The 23,128-nt window shown below is 42.4% G+C and overlaps 1 protein-coding gene across 2 annotated transcripts in view; it reads left to right on the top strand.

Annotated features, from left to right (window-relative positions):
* The window catches only part of LOC111856401 (ubiquitin carboxyl-terminal hydrolase 25-like), a 102,943-nt gene that overhangs the window by 75,403 nt on the left and 4,412 nt on the right, over positions 1–23,128 (top strand). The window contains exons 28-29 of one of the 2 annotated variants that reach the window (XM_023836329.2): positions 13,604–13,650; positions 21,400–21,557. The gene's annotated coding sequence lies outside the window, so the exon portion shown is untranslated. The remainder of the gene's footprint in view (positions 1–13,603; positions 13,651–21,399; positions 21,558–23,128) is intronic. The other variant, XM_023836333.2, reaches the window with a different exon arrangement.

The raw sequence follows: 23,128 nt of genomic DNA, 5'->3' as shown, positions 1-23,128 counted from the left end.
GTTTTCATCTTGCTCTAATTCAGACTGACTTCACATTTATAAAGGTTCTGCAAATGTCTTTTTTTTTTCTTTCTTTCTTCCCAAGAATGCCAGTTCATTTCTGGCTGGTCTACCGACGTATCTGAGAAACAGTAATTAAACTGAAATGTCATTTGAATTCATTTAAAAAAAGCCCAACTCAATTAAGAGAATGCTGTCCCAAGCATTATGCAATGCAACAATTATTGATCTCCGTGGAGCGCTTAATGTTATCATGCACAGGTTATATTTGTTTTTTCAAAACGGGTTATTTGGAATTTGTAATTTATTGCAGTAATTTATTCCAGGCGATTGTGTGGCGGTGATGCACTGTGTGGCGTTAATCTGAAGGGGGCGCCCATCTATATGTACGCCTGGCTGTGGTGCTTGTTCTGGGTCATTCCTCTAAAATATGGAGCTGTATAAGTGACCAAAATGTTAAGTTGATTCTATAAGCAGAAACATGTAAATATAATTGCATTGACCTTTATTGCAGTGGCTTGCGGGGAACGCCTGGCATCGGGTTTTGCAGTGTTGGTCGGACCGCATTATCACGGCACACACAGCTGTGGGGGTGGGGGGTGGGGGGCTGCCATTTGGATATAGGCATCAACATGTGTTGCTGTAATCACAAAGGAAAACTGTAATTGCGTGTGATTTGTATGCAGGGTGAAAATAGCTTGGAATAATTATTTGGGGTGGGGGGATGGTTTGGGGTCGTTTTCAGCTTGCTCGTGGGTGAAGTATTCCATATGGTAGGCTAGCTCACTCCATGGCTGGACACTAGGACCATCGACTGATGATATCAACACGTGTAGATAATGGTTTGGATTGAAGCCTCGCCTGATCTGATCCTCAGAAAATCGAAACCTGTTGGTCTGAAATGTTGTGTTCTTTTTTTCTATTGCTGGTATTATTTTCAGTAAAATGTAATGAGGACGTTAGATGTTACCATTGGGAATGGTCTGGGAGTGCATGAGGCATGCTGTAAACAAGGTCGTAGAGAACTCGAATATTCAAATGTTTTACATTTAGGTATAGGGACAAGCATAGGAAATGCAATAATCATTAAAGGGGCCTTATTATGTTTTTCCATTTTTTCCTTTCCTTTCCTTTTATTGTGTTATATAGCTTTTTGTGCATGTAAACAGTCTTAAGACCCAAAGAACATGCCGAATTGAGTAACTCTCACCACAGAAAGCACTCTAATCTAATCTATCTGAAACACATGGTTGGAATTCCAACCCTTACTTCTGTGACATGGTGAGGTCACCTTATAATACAATCCTTATTGGCCATCTACCTGCAAGGATCTTTCTGCAGACTGAAAGACAGGGCAGAATGTGTAGGGCAAGCTGACCAATCAGGAAAGCTGACCAATAAGAGCACAAGGGGTGAGGCTTAAAGCTGTAACGCCCATAGAGTGATTGGAGATGTACAGTATGAGAAAATTATGTTTTTGGAACTTTGAAGCATGTAAATCTTTTCTAATAGACCCCAAAAAACGTAATTATGAACAGCGAAAATGAGCATAATAGGCCCCATTAAAAGCCGCATGCAGTGGTTTTGTTCCTTTAGGAAAAAGTGGTTCAGTATAGTAGTGCAGTGGGTCACACTTAATACTGCTTTTCACAGATTTTGGGAATGGATTCACGAGCTTTCCTGCAAGAGGAGACTGCAGTGTAGCTGAGGTTGGCTGCATCGGCTATTGGGTGCTCCAATGTTAATGTTCAATTACCATCACTAGCAAGCACTGTTTTTATTTTGAATTCCTCTAAATGTTTGTCAGTCATGTTTAGTTTGAAACTTATGAATGTGGCTGCTCTTTGTACCCAACATGTCTCTGTGACCAAGCATGGTGTGGCAGAACTTTTGTGAACTGCCAGTCATCCGAATATTATCCTGAATTAAGTGTTCAGTCAACAGGAGTATGGATTTGGAATTAGTTAGGGCCTGAGTATGGAACTTTTCTTTCTTGTAATATCAATACCAAGAACATATCAACTGGGAAGGTCGGGTTTAGAAAAGAACAGGATCAGTAGCAGCTATTGAGTTTCAGAATGTTAGTTTTTCGTGACTCTTTGGGGGGAAAAAAGGTTATGTGAGGATGATGATGATGATACGGCTTATGTTGACCCTTTCTGTAATGTAACATTTTATACACAATGGCTACCAAACTTTCACCAATGGTCCTGCAATCTGTTACCCTGTCTCCTGATGTCCCCTGTCCTCTCTTCCCACCCCCTGTGGGGGCCTCTCCTCGTCCCCGGTCGCCGCCCTCAGAGCCAGCAGCTGCGCCCGCCAGGGCCCTCTAAAATAGTGTCAGTGTTTAGTCTGGCGTGAGCCTGCGGGATTGATTGACAGCTGGGGTCAAACAAAGTCATTCTTTTGGCCCCATTCCCAGCCAGGCTCTGCTAGTGTTTAACTAAGTGGTTCAGTCTAGGTCCCCTTCATGCAGGCGTACCAGGATCTGCTAGTGTTTAACTAAGGGGTTCAGTCTAGGTCCCCTTCATGCAGGGGTAGGTGCTGGTCTCCACTGCGCCCTCGCCTATGGCCCCTGCATAACAACCTCTCAAACCGGCAAGAAAAGAGAGGAACACAGAGCACTGAAACAAAAGTTTTTTTTTTTGGTTATGAAATATAGAATTCGAACACCCTTGAGCCCTGGAAGTCGATTCACCCTCCTACATAGGGAGCTGCGTAAAACTGGAGAGTTAGCGATGCATCAGTTCAAAGAGGGCTTTTCTGTCTGACTGACAGTTTTATCTCTGGAAAAGTGAACCGGAGCCAGGCTATCACGAGCAGACAGCGCGCCATTTTGACGGCATCCTCCTTCCTTAGTCCGTGTGATGATTACTGACCACACGACCATTTAATAAAAAAAGAAAAGAAAAGAAATCACATGAGTACTGTATAAGAACGTAAGAAGATTCTGTAGGGAGAGACACTGCATGATCAATAATCCCACCAATATCCGCTTGAATTCCTCGGTTTGGAATGGGGTTTATTTTCACTACAGCCGCTAGATGATTTCACCGTGGTGGATGTGATGGTCTGAGAATGCCGGCTAGCGTTCAGGCAGCTGTGGAACGAAGGTGAGCGCTTTCAGGGCCCGTCTCATCGATTTTGCCCGTTGAACCTGTCCTTTTGTTCCCGTGATTGCTCAAGGCAATGTTAAATTAGTGGTGAGGCCCCCGCTTGCTTGAAATTGGCCCCGAGCCAAAGACAACTCCTTAACCCCCCCCACGGTGAGCTTTCTGAGAATAAAAACTGCTTTATCTGTGATTATGCTTCATTCCCAAGAGCTGCAGTAACTAGTTGTATAGGCTTGTGATGAGGATTAGCGGCCCGTGTAAAAACAACCTTGGACGTTTCACTTTCCCGGCGAAGAATGCAGTTCAGAGATCCTCCATTAGATCACAAAGTGCATTATGAGCCAACGCTATATGTTTTCAAGCGGGAAGAGTGATGAGATTAGGCGTATAAAAGCATACATGACAAAACAGCACCCTGTCACTCCAGATATAAGCGGTGCTAGGGGGGCACAGGAACATGGGGGGGGGGGGGGGGGGGGGCTTTTGAACAAACACAGGAAGGATTTTAATGTCATTCTTAAGTTACGTCGACACCGTTGGCCAAAGAAAAGTTCCTGAACTTCTCATAACTATATTGGAACTTTAAACGCATTGTTTTCTTGCTGTAGGGCAATTCGTAATGTGACAGAAATTAATCAGAAACATTTGACCCATATCAGGAACAAATCCTAGTATTCTTAGTGCTACCCTGTCCTTAAGTAGTATTACAAAATAAGAGGGGGGCGGGAACGAATAATGTGGATTGCCAAATAGTTTTTTCAAATGATCAAGATATGGTATCATAAGCCACTGAACACATCAAAGCTTTCAGCATTTCATGTAGTTGGTTTGATCTTTTTTCCGAGTTTGATCAAATGCATCACACCTTCGTAACCATGCCCAGTGTAGCAAGGCAGAAACATACCGAATCATACAGGTCGTCCTAAATAATCTCCTCAGTTAAGAGGAAATGCTGTTTTAATTTATTTATTTTCTTTACTGCTGCATGTTCTGGCAATGTCCGATTATTTCTCTGGGATGTTTCTGTCAGTGCCGTTGGCTCTTAAGCAACTTTAAACAGTTGTGAAAGGGAAAAAAAGGACATTTAAGGCAGCTGACTGTAAAGAATGCATCACGGCGGACGTAGACTTGTTCTTCCTGTAAAATGCATTAACAAAAGGGGGGAAAAAATTAAAAAACCTCATTCCTGATAATTGAAGGTTAGTTCTTCTATATTATTGTTGGAGTGAAAGGGGCAGGAGAGCTTTTGCAGGTTTCCAAAACAGCCCCGGTCTAAATTAGGGGTTGATAGGAGCGGAGATTGTGTAGGGGTCAGTAGAGGTTGATGGGCGGGGGGGGGTGGGGGTATTGAGAGTAAAAAAGCTTCTGTAACTGGAGTATAAGTGAGAGACAAGTCTGATATACAGTCCGCAACACGCGGCAAAGTGTGTGAGTCATGAGCCTTGTCATATGTTTGAGTAATTGCTATGAACCCGCTGACTCTCCTCTGCGCGTGTAACGCAGCCCCGCGGCCAGCCCCCCCCCCCCTGCCAGCCCCCGCCCCCCGCCTGCCTGACTACCTCTGCTACTCCTCTCACAGAGGAAAAACAGCACCGAACGAGTGCGCCTCCACACGTGCGGAACAGCTCGAGCCAGGCCGTGTAAAGCACATGTTTCTGCTCCCCTGTATTCCCTCGTGCACGCACACACACGCACACACACGCACAAGATCACTTTTAAAACCCTCAAAAATCTCTCTGAGTTTTATTCTCCGTAGTCCGCTGCCAGTGCTGGCCTTCGCCGAAATCAGAGGTAAAAATAAACAGCATGGTCATTGACTTATTCCAGGTGTTGGTCGTTAATATGTTTTCAATCACAGGTATCCTGACAGCAGGTCGATTAAAAAAATAAATAAAAAATGTTTACGCAATGCCAGCGCAGCAGATGAATTATGCGCTTATCTCGCACAATTCACCGCCTTCTGTATGTATCTTTTTTTTTTTTTCCTTCGGTCGTCATTCCATTTTTTTCCATCCCCTTTCTGGGAAGTTTATTTGTTGGCTTTATTTATTAATGCGAAGGTGCGGCTTTGGATACGGCCGATGTTTACACGGTATGGCGCTGTCTATGGTCTTTGACTGCGTTGACAGCGGACTCCACGCTGCCCAGTTGGAGAGGAAGGAGAGGTACTTACAAACTCCCAAAAGCAGTAAACTTCTAAATCCTGAGATCACGCCGTGAGGGGATGTGCCTCATTACACCAGAACTCCAAGAGGGAAAAAAGGCAGAGGACAGAAGAAGATTTGTTTTTACAGCAGTTTTTACAGGTGAAAGAGTGGATGTGTGTCCTAAGGCGAGACAGGAGGAAGCCGTTGCCGATGTAGGTGGGAGGTTGTGTCTTAACCAGAGGCAGGTGCTGAGTAATGGTCATGGGGTAGTATGATTATTTCATTTGATGTTTTCCCTTTAGAAGATAACTCATCTGTTTCCACAAGGACATCATTTTCACCCTGGGACTGCGCTCCAAACTTGTGGCAAAAATAATTATTTCTAGGCAGAAGTTCCAAGCTTCCATGTGCATTGACACACTTCTGAAACCATGCATACATATTTCTGATCCTGATCATCTAAGGGTCCCGTCACATTCAGCGCGGTGGCCGAAGCGATAAACATCGCAGCGTTTGTAGTGCTGACCGATTTGAAGAGTTAGCAGAGCTTGCGTCTGTGTTTGGTGCTGCTGGTTTGTGCAGTGGCGGTATGTGCAGGTTAGTACTGGTGGGCGTCAAACCAAAAGATAATGTCAAGAACAGCCTGTTAGCGCGAGATCCTCCATTAGCTGCGAGGATTGCATGGCGTGCTTTGTGGGCACGATGTAATGCTAACAATTGCTGGAATTTGGTATTGCATGCGAGGAGACTCTGTCTTTCTGTTTTTATTTCCTTTATTTATTTATTTGTTTGTTTATTTGTTTTCGTGAGCAGAACAACACATGCAAATTGCTTGCATGAATCGCAGTATGACATATAGATCGCAAGATTTTTTTTTTGTTTTTTTTTTAAAGAGTAGCCGAGCTGTTATTTCTGCACTTCTGGCCTTCCTGGTAACTTTAACGAGTCTGGCCATTCTCTCCTGACCTCTCTCATTAACAAGGTGTTTTCACCCACAGAACTGTCGCCGGCTTGATGTGTTTTTGTTTATTGTATCGTTCTCTGTAAATTCTAGACACTGCAGTGTGGCCATTTCTAAGAAGCTGGAAATACCGTGTCTGGCACCAACAATTATACCATGTTTAAAATAACTTAGATCACGCATCTTCAACCTATATTTTGCTTAGTCACACTCTAACTGGACATCTTGACCCTCTGCTGTGTGTATGCAGTTGCTGTCACATGGTGTGCTGTTTGGAGAGGCAGCCTGTTTGCATTATCAAGCAGGTGTACCTAATAAAATGGCCACTGAGTGTATAAGTAGTAATTTATGGAGGTATTATCTAGTCACGATGCCATATCTGCGCTCATGTCAACCCACATAAACCTTTTATTGTTCATAAGCCATTGGCTGCAGTGTGGTCCCATTCATTCTAGTTGCTGTGCCGTTCCATTGCAGGGCACATACATGCACACGTGAACAATTAGCTGAGCTTCATGTCGTTGGACTACGGGAGGAAACCCACACGACAGACTGAGAACAAGCAAACTCTACAAGCAACGGAGGAGGTGGCATTCGAACCTGCAGCCCTGTAGATGTAATCATGCTTGCCGGATGCTTACCCTGACACTTCTTCAGACAGATCCGCAAGACCGCGGTACCTCGCAATCACCTCCCTCATTATAAGGACAGTCTCGCATCCTGGAAGGGGAGTTCACCCGTGGCGTGATCCCACTGGGGCTCCGAAGCGAGTGTAGCTGGTCACTTGGAACAAGCTTTCTAACAGCGTGAACGATTCCTGCTACCTTGTCAGACCGGCCGGGCCAAAAACCGCGGCAAATGGAACAACAATTAAAAACGCTGCGTGTTTGCAGAACATTAGAACTTTTGTCAGAGACGATGATTTTGGTATGAGTTTTGTAGCTGTGATAGAGTCTGAGTTTTAGGGACACATTTATTAGCTGTTTGGTTTTAAAATGCGTCGATGTTCAGCTGACATGAATTGACACAATTTATAATATTTTGAGGCAGGCCCACTGAAATGGAAATGCAAGGGCATGCAGTATGAATTTATTTCACTCCAGAAAGTCATTTCACACTTGAAAATTATAAACTTGAACAGGCAAAGGCTATTTACAGAGCCACCTTCACAATTCAAAATGTATTATTTTTTAAATGACCATTTGGTTGTTAGGTAATGTCAAGGGTCACTAAATAACAGAAGCACAGTGAGGAAAGGGCCTCTATTTTGAAGTAACTAAATTAGAATCCTAAGCACAGCTCCAGGTGGGTCATATTAGGTTAAATGCCAATTAGCATTACGCGTTACCTATAAAAGAGGTCCGTCCATTAACAAGTGAGTTTCGCAAGCTACTGCTGGAGTTCCAGAGAGGCCAGAAGGTAAGGACTCGAATTGCAGGTGCATGGGTCACAAAAAAAAAAACATTTAATGTTCCAAGGGGGATAAGGCACGTGCCAACCACAGACAAACTGCTCTGGCGTAGAGGAACGGCAGTCGCAAGTCGCAGCTCGCCGACAGGGAGGGAGATGGACACTTAACAGGGCAGTTGTTGATCACCACAAACAAGTACGACCTCAGAAATGACCACAAAACTGAATCAGCACCTCTGTGACCCAGTCTCAGTATAAACTCTATATTGTGAGCTGGTATTTATGGCAGGTCTGCTATACAGAAACCGCTTGTATTCAAGGCCGGTGCATTAAGGCACACAACCTGAGGCAAGGACCATAAAATCTAGACCCCTGAGCAATGGGGGGGAAAAAAAGCAGCACAGATTCCTCTACTTACGAACTTTCAGACATACGAACGAAGAGGACCGTAAGTCCAAATTGTGTTCATTGGGCTCCCGTTTCCTGTCCGCAACATCAATTTTTTTTTCAGCGCCAATCCCGCCTAGTACGACTTCTGGCTGCTACTCCGTAGCGCTCGTACTCCCAGCATCCTAGTTCGTTGTACTTGTGTATACCCTTAAAATAATGGTGAATAACAACATATGAACATTTCAAGTTATGAACGTCCATTCGGAATGTAACTCGTTCGTAAGTAGAGGAACATCTGTATTATGGTCTGATTATAATATCGGGGATATAATTCCCGCCTTTTTCTGGATGTTTGTAGTTTTGGAGACGGCCGTTCTGTTGGACATCTTCTGGGAGTTATTAGGCTAAATGATTGTTCTGCATGGCCATATAGTGAAACACGAGTCCATTTTACAGGACTTGGTGCTCCCTCATCATGTTCCCTTATTCCCCAATCATACCACTTAAATTGTGGGGGTTTCATGAACACCAGGGACGAAGCCAGACATTTACATTTTATGTTTATTTGCCTAGCAGACGCTTGTGCTGGTATATCAGAAATACCCTCCGTGGCCATGCTTAATTACTAGATATAAACATCACTGAACCTTCACGGCAAGTTCTGAGTGTAGATTGCGAAGTAGATTCCCAGCTTTTTCATCCGTCAAAGAACTGGAGGCTTTTCTTCTCGAGTTCTGGTCCGGTATCCGACTGCATAGGCCGGGCTTATGCGTGGTGCCAACCTGGGCTATAGCCCTGGGTCCTGGTTACTGAAGGCTCCAACTTTTTTACTTTTTTTTTAGCCCAGGGCCCCACACCTCCCTAAATTTGGCCCTCCTCACTACCAAAGTTCAGAATATAGTACTGAGAAAGATTGAAGCTGTTCTGAAGCAAAAGATTGGCCCTACTCATTATTAGGATCTTGATATTTGAATGTGACACTATGTTGTTTACCCGTTGTATGTAACTTTACTGTGTATACATTATTTAGTTTTTTTATCCTCAGACATTTGACAAGCCTGTAATTGTGTAATGCATAAAAGCTGTTTCATTGGGAAAAAGTACTGTAAAGTTTTATATGCATACATTGCAAATGACTCCATGTTAATGCAGTCACCAAAAGTTTTCAAAGTACTTATTCGCACGCCTTTAAAATCCTTTTGACAGCACATAATTTATGCAGGAAAAAAAATTGTTCTGCAACAGAACAAGTATTGTCCCACGCGTGTTGGTATGTCAAGTGGACTGTGAACGGTGCTAACGATTTGACTAGAATAGCGGTGCAATTTTCTCCTTGTTTTCATCATTTGCACGTTTACGTTCAGCTGCTCAGCTGACCCTTTTAACCAAAGTGACTTGTGAGTTTTTCCCCCATTTACTGCGGCATACGTTTGTTCAAGTGCCTCGCTGAGGGATACTACAGCACAGCCTTTTGTTATGAATCTGCGTCTGACAGGTTTTCCACCTGTTGGCCCTACACACATAGAAAAGTGGAACCAATTATGGAAAGTGTTTTTATAAATTCTCATTTTATGAATCTAAATCATTTTTTAAAATACTGAATAGTTTCTTTTTGAGTTTATAAAATACCTCATATATAATTTTAATTATGCTGTTTCCTTATTGTTTAATTTTTTTATAGTATATAATTTTAAGCCTCAGTTAGTCTGAAGTAGTCAGAACTCTCCAGAAGCAGCTAACTGGCTCTACTGGAAACGTCCCTTTAATGTCAGTTTGCCAGGGGGGAGATTCTTTCATATGATACCAGTAAATGTACACCAATGAAGAATTGGCACAATTGAAAAACGCATAGGACTTCTTGGGTTTCATTCAAGCACTCTTTGGGGTGATGCTCACTTGGACTGATACCTTAGTGAATACATGCACCAGTACCCGTCATCAGTCAAAGTCCTAGTGCTTAATTTCCTCATTGTTAAACTAAGAATACATATTGGTTCTTCTGAAATTGTAACAGAGTGTTCAACTTTTGTGCCGCTATACTCTTCCAGGTGCAGCACTGAACCACTGCTTGATACTGTATTTACTGGTATAGATGAACGCTGCTACCACATAATAGCATAACACAGTGCTTACTAAACTGTCTTGGAGTCATCTTCTGAATAGCCCTACATAAAGTTCATCAGACCAGCAACAGGTACTGCAATGGCACAGAAAACTTTGCACCAGATACTTAAAATTTGTAGCGAATGATTCAGGAGTTTAAATGCGTTTTGTGTTTTGCTAGTGAAGTTATTTTTAAGCTACGTGGACAAGTTAGCATTGCATACAATCATTTTTTAAATAGCAGCCCATTTTTACTAGGATGTAAACAGTTGAGGTTTTACTATTTATTACAAGAAAGAAAATAATTTATTCTTGTTTATTTTTTCAGTCTATGTCCGGAGATAGCTAAAGGAAACCACCTGCTGTATTTCCATTGTCCTTGTAGTTATCCGTGAGCCAAGCTGTTTTTTTTCTTGATGCAAGGTTTGGCACTTGGTGTAGCTTTTGGGTGACTGGAGAAGATCCCTGTATCCCTTTTCATGGAGCCTCTTTGTCCCTCCCTTTATTAGTGATTATGATTACGCCCACCTGGCCAATCTCAGCCACTCCCCCTTAAAGAGAAACTCCAAAACAAATTAAAAAATGAATGATTTTTGTTTTGTTTTTGTTTTCGCGTGATGCAAACGCGTCGTGAACGCTTCGCCTTCTGTAATGTCATGTGCAGCCGTAAAATATGGAGCTTCCACCACAATGGAAAACATCTGATTCAGTTCATAGTTATGTGAGCCCTTTGCTCTGTTGTGGGATTTCTAGGCTTCTGCCAGTAAAAAGTTTAACCTTCGAAGCTCGTCGCCTCTCGGAAAACCCTGGCAGGACTACAATCGAGGCGTTCTTGTCGTTGGCAAAATGGGTGCCCCCTTTAATAAGCATGTCAAATATGAGAGTTATGCAGCCTGATTTGCTCCAGCTGAGAAGAGTGGGTGCACAACCTCTCTTGCCATCCTGCTACCCCCCCCCTCCTCAGCCGTGCAATGGGTCGGCAAGAATTTCCTTCCTCACCCCTATTTCGGGGCGTCATTCGGAGCTTGCTGGCCGGTTGTGCTTTCACATTGGTCTACTTGAACCGCAGGCTACTTGAGGGGAGAAGGGAAAGGTGCATTATGCACAGAATTTATTCCTTTTGCTCTCTGCATGAAAAGGAGCCCCCCCCCCCCCCCCCAGCGAAACCGACTCTCGCAACACGAACGTCAGATTTGCTTTGGACGGCTCTGCACATTCCTATTCATCACCACATTAGCCAACGCAGTTCCATCTTTTCTTGATGGGCAGCAAAAGTGGGCAGCCTGCCAGGTAAATGTTGCTATGACTCCCAACAGCACCAGACCCCCCCCCCCACCCCCCCACACACACTCGCCTACCCCCCCCCCCCCCCCGAACCATCGCCCCCACCCACTCTTCGAAGGTGCTGAATTTTTTGAGTAGCCTGAGCTTAGGTTCTGAACTAGACAAAAGATGCCTTCGCAGTGTCAGCAGAAGGGTTTATGGGAATGTGTTCGCTTGTTGGCTGTGGACCATGTGACCTTACGGCTGAGGTTTTGTTATGGTGCCAGGAGAGAGAGACAGAGAGAGAGAGAGAAACGGCGAAACTTGGAGAGCAATGCCTGTGAAACAGTTTTTTTTCCCTTCCTTCCTTGCATTTGCTCAGAAAATGGCGGCTCTTACTGCACGGGTTTTACTTCGCCTCAGCGAGGAGCTGAGCTCCAAAGTCCAACTTTGCCTTTTATTCTGTTTTTTTTTCCTTTGGCTTGACACCAGGATTCTGTTCCTTTTCGTGTCTGACAAAACCTGCTACTTATCTGCAGATGCAAAATGTAGAGGGGATATCCAATCTTGCAAAACACAAATGATAATAATTACTTAAAAAAGAATAAACGAAACCTAAAACTAATTGGAAATAACGGCAGCGAGTCCGGCCGAGCTGGCTAGCCGTAGTTGGGGGCGTTCGTCTGACCTTCCTTTTGTCGGACTGAAGAAACAAAACTTGAGGGTGGTTCATGGCACAGGCGATCGTGCTGGGCAACTCGGGGTGGCAGAAGTGAGAGTGAGCTCACCAAGGAGCCCTGAAACGCGCTGGCACCACGCCCGCCATACCCGCAGACGCATAGCTCTCAGCCATTGGCAAAAATCACCGCCGTCTTTGTAGAGTCTGCCCATTTTTCCCACCAACTCGTCAAGGCAGTGAGTCACGATGCGGACTGGGGCAGCTATCTCGCAGGCGAGTGTGCTCTGAATTTTGACTTGATTATTTTTGATATGGAAGGAAAAAGGGGGCGTTTGCACTGTTAAAAAAAAATACAAGAGGGGATTTACTGAAGCATACAGGAGTATCAATGAATGTGGGAATGCTTGAACATAACCACAGAATTGCAAAAACAAAACTTCATGTGGAGATCCAGTGTCCTTTGTGTTAGATGTCTAAAAATCGAGAAATCATTTGTGCTCAAGCATCAGGTGCAGTTAAAACAGTGCAAGATGTTAATGAGTTTATTCTGAATTGCCTGCCTTTTTGCAATTTTCTTTAACGTCTTCATCTTTGAGCCAAAACTTTTCGCATCTCTCCATATCACTGTCAAAAAGTCCCTCCCAAAGATGAAAAAGATTCAGTGAAAACAGGTATTTCTTTTAATAATTGCCACTCTGTGTTAATTTTCTGTAATTACTTTTGCAAAATATATATTTAGACAAGTTTAGACAAAAACAAAGATAGAATGCCTTGAAAAAAAATTATTTTCTGTTCTTGTGTCACTGTGGGGTACTGGACATATGCTTATTTAATTGTTTTTGGTCCTTTGATCACATTATATTTATAATATATTATGTAATTTATATAATTGTGTGTATATACAAAATCTGTTGAACTTTAATAATAGTCACTATACTGTAGTAGTCCTAATACAACTGAAAAAAGAATTTTTTAGTTAGAGATTATTGTTGTTTTCCTCTTTAGAGTTGTGCAAAAAAAATTTATATTTCTAATGCTTTGAATGACTTTGTATGATTTTTTTCTGTTATATTTAAAAATATGCTTTTGTTTCTAGAAAAGTTAATTAAAATTTTGAATTTCCAAAAAAAGCCACATCTGCAATAACTTTTCAAATATAGCTGATACTTTGTATTTCTTTGGATTTGATCGTAATTCCTGTAGTATCAGTTGAATAGTGCCAGTGTAATTATGTCTCAGTATAGGTCTCCATACTAGGTCTTTTTTGTTTATATTTAACAAAACGTGAAAAACTAGCACTGACAACTATTCAGAAACTGGTAGTCTGATTTTTGTTGCTTCTAAACTTAATGGCAAAATAGACCATGAAACGACTGCATAGGACGTGCAAGGTATTATCCTGGAGAAATTTAAATAGCTTTAAAACACAGCTGCAGGCATATAGGAAGCTTTCTCAAAATAAAATAGGTCATTATTTGTGTTAGAATCTTACTGTTTAAAATGTGTCTGTGAGACTGATCATAACTTTCTTGTTCAGTGACAGAAGAATGAAGAATTCAGAATCAGGGACTGCTGGGCTACAAGGTAAAAGCCACAATTTTTTAATCTCATGTTAGGTATATTTGGAAAAGGAGTTTCTCATGTGGAATGATGCTGTAGGATTGTCTTACGTGTATGAGTGATGATGCTTGGAGTTTAAGCATTTGTTTTCCGTCACAGCAGTGAAGGGGTAGTTTACTTTATGTGTAACTGCTGCACTTGCAGCGTGTTTCATTCGCTTTTGTCAAACTGCGGGCTTTGGGCCCTGCAGTCCTTTTCTGTCATCTTGGAAGGGGCTTTTGCTGTTGACCTCCAAGGCCGTTGGCATCCTGTCTTCTGCCTTTGCACCGTATGATTTACGTGTCTTTGAAATGCAGAAAAGGGAAGCCCACTTGTGCTTTGAAAAGGCAGCAGGATTCAGCCTGTGGGAGCCCTTCCTTTTCTGGGGTTTATGGAGCAGTGACACAGTTTATAAGCTTTCATAAGACTTTCATGGACATGCAATACTATGTTATATCCATAATACCATAATCCACTACTGGAACTTTCCTGTAATATTATGTATTTTATTGGTATTAGAGAAGTATATAAATGACTTAAATATTAGTTTATCATATTGTTTTGTTTGCACTTTTTTTTTTGGTCAAACCAATGTGTTTTTTTAAATACTTTTCCTAAGAACATCGAACTATAGCAGCGGCCTTTTATATCCATGATAATTATTCAGGGATTATTATTATTATTATCATCATTGCTGTTGTTTTGGACACAGATAATATTACGTTTCAGAACCAAGCCACTGGTCATAAACCCGTAGATCCGATCTTGTGGTGATTCTGACCTCACAAGCTCGTTTCTGTGGGTGTCTGACTCTGTGGGCATAAACGTCGTTCTACCTGCAGAAATTTTCTTTTCGGCTGCGATTTACTGAGAACTTGAATGCACATGTCTCTCTGTTTTGCACTGTGCTGACATGCTAATTTCTGGTGCTTTAAAGTTGCTAAATCAGGCTGCCAAGTAGTGTTATAGGTTCTCACCTTAAATGACCTAAAAAAAAAAAAAAAAGGTGGGAAACATTTTTTTTAGTTAATTTGCAAATTATTTTGCATATAAGTTAATTTGTAACTTGTGCTTTTTTGTTGCTGTTAAAAAAAACAAAGTATCGTGTTTTTATATACAAGTTCACCTGCAGCTAGTTTTGGTTAGTTGTATATAAGAATTTTTAAGATAACATATTTCTTATAATTAATTAGATAAACAGGGACTTTTGAGTTAATAATTACATGAAAATAAATTATGCAAAAGTTATTGCGATTTAAGTTTCCCAGATCTTTATGCTCATTTCAAGCTACTTGTTATTGCAAACTCAGTGTCTTTCAACTTAATACATTTTACCAGAGTTTAGTAATAGCTAAATCTCAGAAAAAATAACAAGTATTAAAAGCAATTCGTACAGACTTATAAGACGGAAAGGTTAATAAGCTCAGCCTGCCAGTACAGCTCAAATTAAAGGGAAACCTCTGTTCCCAGTACTCCCAGAACAGCAGAGCTCTGCTCCAGCTCTCTGGGTTAAAATCGTACAATTTTAAAAATCGTATCATCGCTTAGGAATCATGTCTGCTATTTGTGGCGGTTTCATCAGCAGGTCACTATAGTACGACAGATCTAAAGCTAGAGGCCCTGATTCTTATTCTCTCACCATGCTTTGACAATTTGTGAATATTTCGCATTATGCTGTTTCATTGTTTCTTTCTGCATGCAAGCAAGGGAAGACTTCGTTCTTTTTTTAATTTTTTTTTAATAAATTTTTATTATTTATATAGTAGAGACATTTCCAGAGTCTTCCTTGCGGCTGTTTGGAGTGTAATATAACAGAGCAAGCTAAGTTAACAGTATCATTTGAGGAGTTCTCTGTATGATCTTTTAAAGTACTACGCCAGATGCAACAGTGCTGTGCCTGATCATGTCAACTCTCAGACATTTGATGCATGTAAAATCACAATGAACAATAATTTGGCAAATTCTGGACTGATATTGGTGATACTGAATCAGTATCAGTTTTTAATTATCATTCTTATATTATCTTGAAATGGTCACCACTTTCATCCTATAAACAAATGTATTTTGTAGATGGTTTTTTAAATATTAAATTTTTGTTCAGGAAAACAGAAGATGTGTTCTGTGCCAGCATATCATCGCTGTCTGATGAAAACAGTGTACTTCCACTTTAAGATGATTGTACCTTTTTTTTTTTTACTATTGATGGAATACGCCTATTCTCCTGGGTCTTCAGACGGTGTTTGACATCTGATTGACCAATGAAAAGATGTTCTATGAAGTCGCCTAGTTACCTAGCATTTATGTTTGTTTATATTGTTTATTTTAACAACTTAACATTAATAGCTAGATAGCTAGTTAACTAACATCCTTGTTAATTGTGAATACAAAGGAAGATTAGTTGTGTATCTTGTTGACACTGTTGGCATCGCTAACAACAATCCACTTAAGTCTATTTAAAACTAACGGTTCTCTGATGGCAGCGTTAAGATAAGTTTCTATTCGTGGTGCTCAGGATGTCTCGTTATGTTGTTTTAGGTTTAATCTGTAAAGTAGTTTCTAAGAAAATGCTCCTGAAACAATGGGTTTTTGGAGATGTGTGTTTTTCATTGGACAGCGTCGAGATACTGCTTCTGTGATGACTTTTTGCATGCACTGTCTGTTTTCCTTCTCTGCTTTCTCTACATTAAAAATGTTGTTTCGGAGATGACATGAAAGTCGGCCCATTTGCAATATTAAGCTGAGAAGTGGCATGGCTTTCTCCACTGGAAGACCAGAAGAAGTTGGTCCAGAAGCTGTGTACATCCGGGTTGAGGTAGTAGGTTGTATGGTTTAGAATCACACCCTGGGAGTTAACTGTACAACCTACTAGCTTTCCTTGGAGTACACTCAAGTCGTCCAGCAACACCCATCGGTTAATGAAACTTTTTTTTTTCCCCATTTCCGTCGCCACCTTCTCTGTTTTGGCAATGCTATCTCAGATAAACCGGACTAGTTTCTGATGCATTTAATTGAAGATATTGACTCGGATGGGGAGCTGTTTTCTGTTTTTTTGCTGCTTGGATCGATGCTATATAAGTACGTTTTTATGATTACGTTCTTAAAACCTTTGACAGCGCATCTGCAGTATTCCCGACTTTGCTTTGTCCTTCTCAGTTTTCTCCTGCCGCATTGAAATTGGACTAGAAGCCACTGATTGTGACGTGTTTTGGTGACACTCACAGAACGGTTATTACCTTTTGCTAGCCGTAGGACCATGCAGTGACTCTCTCATCCATACCTTTAGTGTCACAGCTGGATTACAAGTCCTTCTGCATTGAAGATGTGTTTTCTCTCACATTCCTCACGTTTATCAAGCGGGAAAGATGGTCCTTTATTTGCAGGCAGGTGAAGGTCCCCTTTTTCATGTGGCTGGGCCACAAATGACCCCACTGTCTTTAGTTGTGAAGAAGCTTGCTGACTGCAGTGGTTTCTTATAGCAGAGAGTGTTGCAGAAGTTTTTCCTCCCACCATTATAGTAGAAGTTTCCTGAATGCCTGAAAAGTCTTGCTGCATTTGCAGAAAGAAAGACAAAAAAAATCACCATCGCGGTGCTGTTTTGGATACGGAGGAATATGTGTGAAAACAGGATTTCATCCATTGGACAGGTGTCTTTAACTCTTACGTATTTTCAGAATTGTGACGGTCTCCTCCCTGTAATCGGAGCACGCTTGTTCATCTCCTCATTTTAAATTACATTGATCAGAACCAGCAGTGAAAGTGAAATTTAGCATTGTGGGTAATTCCAGGTGCTGACCAATCACCTGTGAATACTGGGCACTGTCGATCTTCTGTATATCTATGAGAAAGCAAAAGACATTATTGAACTTATGTTTGTTGAGGTTAAGTGGATACCTGTGTTGCATTGTTCTGGTAGTACAGCTAAATCAGAAAAGTCTTTGTATTGTTATGTGAAAGGGTTGTATCATAATAGGCAAGTTTATTGATAAAACGTGAATGTGTCAATCTCTGTGTGTGGCTTGATTTGTGTTACTTTAAAGCCTATAGGTGTATTTTTATATCTTCATTTCAGTAGCTATTTTGTGTTACTGTAAGTATTTGTATTCTGTTCCATGTGACAATTATAAAAATGTTAATACAGAAAGCATTGTATAATGGTTATATAATGTTGCATAGTTCTGGACTAAGATTTTATACTGAAAATGTTTTGTTAATGCCGATTTATGATGAACATCCATTTCTCTACACTGTTGATGTTGTCCTTGTTAATGTGTCTTGAGTTCTAGCTAAAGGGAGTTCCTTAGCATTTAATGACTAATGGAGATAATGATAATGTTCGGCATTTGCGGTGTATATACATCCAGTCAGCCCCACAGCGTATATAAATGATAGCTTGTGAAAGTGCTTATATTTCAGTATAGAGTTCTTGCCGTATGGTTTGGATGGTTTTAACGTTGGTTTTGGTCCCCCCCCCCCCCTCCGAATCCACTCCCCAAGACCACAGCGCTTAAAGTGTCTTTGCAGGATAAACTGCTGAAATCTCTATTTAACACAGGCCAGCTTTGGCACCAGAGGGTTGTGGGGTGGGGGGGGGGGGGGGGGTCTTGGCTGTGTGCCACTGCTTGTAAAGCAAGTTCTTAACTGCCCCCCCCCCCAAAAAAAAAAAAAAAAAATCAGAGAATGGAAAGAGAGAGGCTGTGGATCTGGCCTGTCACTTGACCAATGGGATGAAGATGTGTCTTTTCCATGTCTCCTTCACTTGGGGGGGGGGGAGGCTTCAACAGTGTGGTGGTGTTAGCGGGGGGGGCTGGGGCTGGGGGGTTCAGGCTTTGTGTACTGTAAATGGTGACTGCAGCCAGGGAGTCGCGTGTTTCAAGCTTGTCACTATTCATCCCCCCCCCATCTCTCTCTCTAAAACGTGTTTATGGAAGGTGACACAGAGACTTGTGAGTGATTTAGGCCTGTTTACACTGGCCAGGACAAAAATGGTGCCGCAACTCTAGTTTCAGTGCCATATATCTAGGCGGCTTTTTTGGTAGTTGTTGTCAGGGGCAGTACCATTAGAGTGCACTCTACCCCCTCTCTGTTGTCTGCGTGGGTTCGGCTTTTTAACTACAGACCTTATAAAACCTTCTGGGCTGTATTTCACCAGAACCAAAGTTGTCCTTTAAACCTGGAAAACAACTTTTCAACTAACCTTCCAAGGATAAGAAATATATACGAAAGCTATTAAGCCTCTATCAGTTTGCCATTAACTAAAATACACTGCTGTTAATAGCATGAGATAAATGTCCCAGCAGTTAATTCGTTTAGCGTTAATATCGTTTTATTCCGCTAACAGTTGGCAGCAGTCTCAGCCCCACTCCTTCATAGGAAGCACAGTAAATCTCTTCATCCTGACCTGAACCGACCTCCCGGTTCTTCGTTTAGAGATCTCACAGTTTCCAATCAACTTTTCCAACAATTTTAAAATGTTTTTTTACATAGTAAATCAGCATTTTCCACAAAATACGTTTGTTGCTCAGAAGGCAGTATGCTATGCCATATCAGTAAATACATTTGATCCATCCAAGTCCCGCTCAATAAATTAAACGCAAATGACAGCAATTACTTGACGTCGACCTTTTCTGTAAGGTACAGTGATTGACTGTATCTGGTTTCGTTTGTACAGCTGTGGTTTTAGTGTCTGTCAAAACTGCTTTCAAATAACAATCAGTTGGACTAAAGGTAGCTGGGTCAGCCGAGCCTTTCGTTTTTAGCAAGAACGTGAGCTGTGTGTGTTGGTGGTGAAATGGTTAATCTTAGGGTTTATTGTGGAGGTTCTGGGCTGAACATGGACCTCAGCCGAAGAAAAGGTGCTCATGTTTCGTAGTTCAAGGGCCGCTTCTACATCTGAGGGTTCAGCAGATGGAGTCAAACCACAGCATTGTTTGAGTTTATTTAAAGAGCCTTTTTTTTTAATTTTTTTTTAAACCCCAGCTCTGGAGCAGTTCGTCCAGATATACCAGAGTGAACAATGTTAAGAAGTGCTGCTGTTTCAGCATCGCCTTGTCCAGCTGGCACGGCGACGGAGCTGCGAGTCATTGGTTACAGCTGCATTTCAATTTATGTGACGGTCGAAAAAATAAATTACTGGATTAGGCTGGGGAGAGGGAGCGCCCCTTTGTTTAGTGTTCTCGGAGGTCTCTGAACGGTGCCGCCATCATTATTTTTGCTGTGTTGGCTTTTCTGGGTGCATCATTATCCAAAGGTGGAGGGGGGGGGCATGCCTCAATTTTATTAATGTGTGTTCATCCCCCCCCCAGGTATTTACAGAAAAAATGTAAAGTGATAATATAGTGAAAGACTGTCGTGCATGTGGGTCATTCGTGTAGTCGCTCTGTCGTGTGCTGCCATCTCACTATTTCATGATGCGGGAGTCGCCCGCTTTCCTGCACGAGTACCTCGGTGGCGACTGTCTCTGCCCACACATGGAAATACCAAACAGGCACTATTGTCCTACATACCATAATGGACATCCGAAAAGAAATCGTTTTGGTATTTGACACGAATGTTCAGATGTGGATTGTGAATCGAATACGGTGCCACACTCTAATGGAATTTCCTTTATCGTGTCACTCTCCCAATAAAGTTGTCTTGCTTTTTTAAATGCATGATATTTGTATATTCTTACATCTGTAAACATTTCTGCTGACAGTTGCATGTTTTTAAGCGAATCTTTATAATAGGATTAAACTCATAGTTTTCCATGAATTTCATAATGTCGATCCCACCAGTCTCTTCTTCATATTCATGGCTTTTTATTTCATTTTCTTCTTTCTTTCTTTTTCTTACTGGAGTTTGCTGCCTGGCCTGGATCCAGGACTTTGCTGTTTCTGTCTCTTGCCAGCCCCTGTTCTGTTTGAAAAATGGCTGGGATGTCCAGAGTTTTGGGGGGGACCTTAGCTGTGGATGAGTGTGTAACGCACGCTGTATATACACACATTGTTGGCATGTACATGTATGTATGCATGTATGTATGCATGTATGTATGCATGTATGTATGCATGTATGTATGAATTTATCTGTCCCATGGAGGGACAGCAGTGTCATTGATCTGTCTGGAGCTGGTCCTCTTCTTGCTGTGTCAGGTACTTTCTCCAATCGATGCATCCGTGCCCTTTGACCCAGGTGGAGAAATCAATGTCATCGATTGGGGTGGCGGGGGTGGGGGGGGGGGACAAGATCCTGGGAGAGGGCTTCCATCTCGCGTGACACGATGTGAGCCGTTAGTGTCCCTCACACGTCGTTCCAGCGCAGGACATGCGCATCTGGGCTCCCTGTTCCTGAGCGCATGTCCACGAAGGCAATTCCGGTTCGGGTGGGAGCTTTCGGTCCTGCATGTGCAAACAGCCAGAACACCGCGTTCTGATTGGCTGCAGTGAGCCAAGGGTGCAGCACGTGCTGCGATCAGCTTAGGCTGGAGCTCAAAGGGGATTGGTCAACTATTAAGTCAGTTACCTATCGTAGGTTAGCCCTAATGTTTTGTTAAGGGTGATGTCATCGTTTCCAAATCCCTTTGCTTTGAAAGAATCTGGTTGTTTGTTAATTTCAGGGGTACAGTGGATGCAAATCTAGTTGTTTTGCTTCACCAGGGCAGTCGGGCATGAAAATGCATGATCTGTGTGATTTCTGACTGGCTGCGGATATAAGCGATTGAAACCTACCAAACCCCCCCCCCCCCCCGCTCTCCCACAGATGGGACGGACCGCGGCATGAGACCCGCGCTCCTTGCTCTCTTTTAGGGGACGTGGCGGGAGCGAAGGGTCTGACACGCCTTCAGCGGTGACAGATGACAACACGTGGCGCCCATGTGTAACAGGCAGGCACTCGTCTGGAGTGATATTTTTGTCGCGGTGAGATGACACGTCGGGAGGGGCAGACTGATGACTAAATGCATGCATGCCTGGGGTAGGTCCTCATCTGCTGGAAAAAAGGGGACAGTGTCACCTTTCTAAGAAAGTTGACTGGCTACAATCAGCCACACACACACACATACAAAAAACTCAGCTGTTTTTAGAGCCGTTATCCATATTCCTAACATAATAAACTTGTCTGAAATAATGTGCCTTTTAAGTTACTTGTTCTGGTTTTATAAATAAATGTAAGAATCTAGATTAAAAAGAAGACAGAATTAAATTAACAGGTGTGCCACCCTGCCTGAACCAATGTCTAAAAATATTTTACAGTGATAAATATTTAAGTTAAATGTGATAACATGGGATATTTCAGATACATAATTAAAGGGACATGGGATTAGAGAAATAGGCTGTAATAAAAACGTTTTCATTGAGATCCATGCGTGGGTTAGCATTCTGTGGCTAAAGCTCAGTACCAGTGACATGTCTGGCGAGCTTGTGGACGTTCGGAGTGTGGGAGGCAAGGTGGGGGTGTTCTGTCTGTTCCAGACACCCTGACAGCAGTAATAGAGTTGATTGATTATGGCCACTAGTTTACAGCCCATATTGATTTCATTTGCCCTGACATCCCCCCCCCCCCCCCCTCACCCCCCCACCCACTGTAGCCTTGTACAAGTCCAAGAGATACTGGACTTGAACCTGGTTACCGCTGACAGACATTTGCATACAGCTGTAAAATCCTTCTCATCTTTTTTTTTAACCAGCCCCCCCCCCCCCTTTTTGTGCAATATGCCCTCCGAGTCTCAAGGTAAGCAGGCGACTCTGGGCGCGACGCATTTTTCATCACCCCCGCCATCCGCATTATAGCGCAGCAGAAATATTAATGAGCAGTTTGCACTGGGTGCATAATCAATGGCCGCCCCAGTGACATTAAAGCCCCCCCCACGGCCCCCGCAGCCCCCGTCTCACAGTCACGGCGAGGTCATGACACTAATATACTTGGGGCGTTTGTGGGTATTGGGTCAGAGGTGACGGAATTAAGTCTGGGCGATGAGGGGCCTGATCACAGTCAGATAAAGGAACCAATTAAGTCAGATTGTCATAGATTTTACCCCCCCCCCCGCACCACCACCAGATGTAGTGGTAGCTTCTTATTTTAAACATTTGTATACACATAGGAAAGATATTCCGGATTTTTTTAAACGTGGAATTTAATAATTGAGTCTGCTTCAGTATTCGTGTGTTAGCTAAGATGAGAGCGGTATGAGAGATGGAGTTCTGTCCTGAATATACTAACATCTTATGCATTTGCTTGACACGCTGGTCTAAGCTAAAGACAAAAACGGGGTCTAGTAATATCCAATTAAACAGCTGTAGTTGAATTGCTAGAGACAATTAATATGTTAAACAGACCTGTTGGGGGGGAAAAAAATCTTTTGGAGAAAAACTGGAAGTTGCTGACTGGAAATATGAGGGTTATATTGGGAAGGTGGCGACAGTGTGGTGAAGGAGAGAGCAACAGACTGGATCCAGTCACAGGAAACTGGTTTGCATGAGATGCGAATTAG

This window comes from Paramormyrops kingsleyae, chromosome 17 (assembly GCF_048594095.1).
Source record: "Paramormyrops kingsleyae isolate MSU_618 chromosome 17, PKINGS_0.4, whole genome shotgun sequence".
NCBI lineage: Eukaryota > Metazoa > Chordata > Actinopteri > Osteoglossiformes > Mormyridae > Paramormyrops > Paramormyrops kingsleyae.
This window is presented reverse-complemented; position numbering and strand designations above follow the sequence as displayed.